Source organism: Chenopodium quinoa, unplaced genomic scaffold, assembly GCF_001683475.1.
Source record: "Chenopodium quinoa cultivar QQ74 unplaced genomic scaffold, ASM168347v1, whole genome shotgun sequence".
Taxonomy (NCBI): Eukaryota; Viridiplantae; Streptophyta; class Magnoliopsida; order Caryophyllales; family Amaranthaceae; genus Chenopodium; species Chenopodium quinoa.
This window is the reverse complement of record NW_018745488.1, coordinates 394,718-399,897: the sequence shown is the minus strand read 5'-3', so window position 1 is coordinate 399,897 and position 5,180 is coordinate 394,718. Positions and strand designations below refer to the sequence as shown.

At 35.9% G+C, this 5,180-nt stretch overlaps 1 long non-coding RNA gene across 1 annotated transcript; it reads right to left on the bottom strand.

The window, feature by feature from the left end:
- Positions 1-1,714: 1,714 nt before the first annotated feature.
- Positions 1,715-4,098, bottom strand: LOC110715252. The gene is made up of 3 exons (XR_002510274.1): positions 3,580-4,098; positions 2,724-2,828; positions 1,715-2,485 (listed from the first exon to the last, which is right to left on the bottom strand). It is a non-coding gene; the product is annotated as an uncharacterized LOC110715252 (long non-coding RNA).
- Positions 4,099-5,180: the final 1,082 nt, after the last annotated feature.

The window sequence follows — 5,180 nt, the reverse complement described above, 5'->3', positions numbered from 1 at the left end:
TCCGTGAGAGTTTCCAGATGAGCTTGATACGTAGCAAGACTTTCACTTCTCATCTTCCATCTCTTGGAGATCTGGTTAATGATTAGTGATGAATCACCGTAGATTTTGAGCTTCTTAATTCCCAAGGCCACAGCTGTTTCTAATCCCAAAATGCATGCCTCGTACTCTGCGTCATTGTTGGTGACATCAAAGTTGAGCTTCATGGAAATCGGGATTTGCACTTCATTGGGTGATACGAGCAAGACCCCTACACCACAACCTTTTTGGATTGAAGCTCCGTCAAAGTAGAGCGTCCAGCTATCATCTTCGGTCATGAGTAAGTCTTCGTCAGGGAAATCGTACTCATCTTCTTCTTTCTCAACTTCTTCTAGCGGAAAATCTGCTAAGAAGTCAGAAACCGCAGAACCTTTGATGGCTTTTTGTGATACAAATTTCAAGTCAAACTGAGCAAGGTTGACTATCCACCTTGATAATATGCCATTGAGTGTTGCTTTTTCGAACAAGTACTTGAGAGGATCCATCTTGGACATGACATGCACTGTATGAGTAAGCATGTAATGTCTTAGTTTCTGTGCGGCCCACACAAGTGCGAGGCACAACTTTTCGAGCGGTGTGTATCATGTCTCATATCCTTGAAGCTTCTTGCTCAAATAGTAAATTGCATTCTCCTTGATTTTGATCTCGTGTGCTAGCATTGCCCCCATCGTTTCTCTTGTGACCGTAAGGTAAAGTCGAAGAGGAAAGTCAAGCATTGATGGCGCTAGCACGGGTGGGTTTGCCAGGTACTCTTTGATTTTGTCGAAAGCTTTTTGGCAATCATCATCTCATGTGACTGGGACATTTTTCTTAAGCTTCTTGAATATAGGTTCACATATCATCGTGAGTTTTGATATGAACCTACTTATATATTGCAGCCTTCCAATGAAGCCTCGAATTTATTTCTCATTCTTGGGTGGTGGCATGGCCATGATCGCTTTGATTTTTGTGGGATCTATTTCAATCCCTCGAGAACTGATCACATATCCAAGTAGTTTGCCTGACGTGACTCCGAATGCGCACTTTGCTGGATTTAATCTCATGTAGTATTTGCGGAGTCTTTCAAAGAACTTGCGAAGTGCAATGATGTGGCCTGGGCGATCTTTTAACTTGACGATCATATCATCAATGTAGACCCATTAGTGCAAAACTAACCTTAAGTAACACCCACAAAGTGATACATAAAGTGATAAAAGTGTTATTATAGACAATAGGTAACACTTTAGTGGGTAATACATCCGCCCATGTTACCTAAGGTCTTATATAACATTTTGGGTAAAGTATAGTAACACTTTTTAAAGTGTTACTATAAACCCTCTTATGTAACACTTTTTTATATTATTGGTATCATTTTTAAAGTGTTACTTTTATTTCTTATGTAACACTTACTTATCTTTAGTAACATTTTTCAATCATATAGTAACACTTTATCCGACATTATGTATCACTTTTACAAACCAATGTAACACCTCGTTGATTATTAGGTAACATTTTTCAAACATCTTTTGACATATTGTATCACTATATTCGATATTATGTATCAGTTTTTGCAAATTAATGTAGCACTTTATTAATTAATTGGTAACATTTAAATATAATTATAATTATAATAATAATTATTACTCACTAGTAGAAAAAAGTGTAATCGGCACTAGTTCAAAGCCGGCTTAGGACACCCGTTCAAGTGCCAAATCGTTGCCCCTAACATAAATAAGTGCCACTGTGCCTTTTATGCCTACAAAAATGTGAAATTGATAAACAAGCCATTGTATATATGTATATGTATATAAACTTATATATTATGAATAATAAATGCTTGTAATATTACAATTTCATCAAAAAAAAAAAATACAATGAACCAAACAACAGGCCAACAGCAGCTTGGAAATAGAACAGCGGCAGCTCAGAAGGAGAACAACAACAGCTCGGAAACCGAACAGTAGCAGCACATAAGAACAGCACAAGCAGTAGCAGAACAACAGCAGCACCTATGTAGAGCAGCAACAACAGTAACAGAACAGCAGCAGCATATGCAGAATGGCAGCACATATGCAGAACAGCAGCAACATGCAACAGTAGTAGTAGTAGCATCAAGTAAGCATCAAAACCTAAGTACATATACTTGCTATAAAGAAATCTTCTATAAGTAAACAACTTAACATTACATCTTATAAGTTGGAAGAATATACAAGATTACAGCTTACAGCAACCCTTTCCTCTAATCATTCTAAAATTTGCCTCACCTTCCAATATTACTTTGGGTTCAATTGGAGCAAATCAGTAAAGTAAACCAACTTCGTTACATACCCTTGCAATTAAAGTGTGGACTGTCGAGCGTAACCTAGCTCTTTGCTCGAGCACAAAAGAAAAAGAAAGCCTTCATTGCACCAGTAGCAGCCTATGTCACTCTCTTTGTCATACTTACAGGTGGTTTTCTTTCATTTTTGGTCTACACAAGAAGAAAGAAGCAAAGTATGAAACTTATTATATTCTAATGTTGATCTTTATCTCTCATTATTTAGTTAGCCACAACACTATGCTCAAGAAGATAATAGTTGGATCATTTCATGCAGAATCATTAATAATAGAAGCTAAGAAACATCTAGCTACAACCAACATACAGGAATCCAGAGTTATAGTCAAGGAAAGGGTAGAATAGTGCGATTACTTATTCAGAGATAACAAACCTGACAAAAGGCTTTCGGAGAGAACTAGAAATAGGTGGATTTGCAGTTGATTGAAAGATGGAGTGGAAGTTGCTATTGAGATGCTCTCTCCTTCAATTAATTTTTCTGAACAATATAAAACTGAGGGTTAATTAGGATCAAACTGCACTAATGAAGCTATTTTTTGTCATGAAACATATAAATTGATGATGAATTTTTCAATTTGAGTGACAGGTTAAGCTCTTAATGTCCATTTGTCATAATATTTTGGTCTCTTTAACAGGATAATGTGACGAAGGATCCATAAGGAAAAGCTGTGAAAGCATTGGGATTTATTCTTCAAACTCATCAAACCTACGGCCAAACTCCTTAAACCAAAGAACACATCCCTAAATTCACAAATTGTTACATCTCAAAATATACTCTGCAATCTACATCCTACTCCCTTACTTGGCATTTCATCCAATAACCAATTAAAACATCAATATTTGTATACATAACTGACAAAATATGATGTCAGATTGTAATACTCTAAAACTCGATTAAATTAAAACTAATAGGCTTCATTTTCCATTTATTATTTAACATTATAGAATTATATCAAAATAATTAGTACTCATACATACTAAAATTAATTTAGCAGTCATATTTTTGTAATATACATAGAGAATATATACTACTGATTAAACTAATCCAATCAACAATTAAGCACAAATAAAATGCTAAAAAAACCAATTACAAGTTGAAATAGAAGTAGTGTTATTTGTACAAATAGTGTTGAGCTAGAAACCCTAATTTAAAAAAAATAAAAAAATCAACTATTATAATCTAAATTATGGGAATTAAACATGAAATTGAAACGAGAAAGAAGAAAAACCTGAGAATGTTGTAGTTTCATGAGATTAATTAGGGTTTGATAGGCGAAATTGAACTTGAAATCGGAGTATCGAACACCACCACTATTCCAACTTATCTATCCTCTAGTTCGTGATATTCCGCCATTTTTTTTTTTTTTTTGTGGATGTGATCTTCTGCGGCTGCTCTTTCATCTTTGAGAAGAGAGGGAAGGAGGGAGGAAGAGGGAGAGAGAAGAAAGAATGGCTGATTGAGCGAATGAGAGGAGGAATGAAAAAGAAGACATCGAACGCAAAAATAAAAGCTTGGGGGATGGAGAAATAAGAGGGATGAATAAAGTTGTGAGGCTGTGACTATGGGTCTGTGGGTGGATTACTCAATTTTAATAAAAATATTGATAAAAAAAAAAAGGATAGTGCATATATAAAATTAAGTGTTTTTGTCTTTTACAAAAAATGTTTTTCCTCTTCAAAAAAATAAATAAATTAAGACCTATTTTTTTTTAAAAAAAATGATACAACCAAGTGCTACCTAGTATCAAAGTGTTACAATAAAGTGCACTTTGCTGGATTTAATCTCATGTAGTATTTGCGGAGTCTTTCAAAGAACTTGCGAAGTGTAATGATGTGACCTGGGCGATCTTTTGACTTGACGATCATATCATCAACGTAGACCTCCACTTCTTTGTGCATTATATCATGTAACAATGTTGTGGCTGCTCTTTCGTAGGTAGCACCCGCATTTTTCAACCCAAATGACATTACCGTATAGCAATATGTACCCCATTGTGTGATGAATGTGGTTTTATCCATATCTTCCTCGGCCATTAATACTTTATTATATCTGGCGTAGCCATCCATGAACGATAGGAGTGCATGGTTTGATGTGTTATCAACCAGAATGTCAATGTGAGGTAGAGGGAACCCATCTTTCGGGCTTGCCTTATTGAGGTCCCTTTAATCAACACACATTCTGACCCTTGTATCCTTCTTTGGAGCTGGAACCTCATTTGCTATCCATTCTGGATACTTAGATACTTTGATGAAACTTGCAGCCAATTGCTTTCTGATTTCTTCCTTGATTTTGAGAGCCACATCCGGTTTCATCCGGTTTCTGGAATGAGTGGTATCGTATGCTGAGCTATATCCCTGTCAATTCCTGGCATATCTTGGTATGACCAAGCAAATACATCAACAAATTCACTAAGAAAGTTAATTAGCTCTTTGCGTTCGTCTTGACTTAGTGTTAATCCAATTTTTACTTCTTTGATAGTTGTATCATTGGAAATAATAATTGTTTCTGTATCTTCGATAATTGCTGTTTTATTTTTGTGTTCTTCCATTGCTTTTATTATTTCTTTGTCATTTTTATCATTAGCAAAGCAATATTGATCAGGGTTAGGGGAATGACACGCATCGTAAGCAAAGGTATTCATTTTATTGAATTCATTGGTCATTACATCAAGGAGAGCAAGGTCAGCTGCGACCTCGCCGGAATTATTTAGGATAGAAAGAGGAGACTCGACAAGAGACTCAGGACTGGACTCTATAGCAGAAAGAGGGTCGGCCTCAGATCCTAAAGACTCGTCTACAGACTTAGACTCAGACTTGGACTCGGACCCAG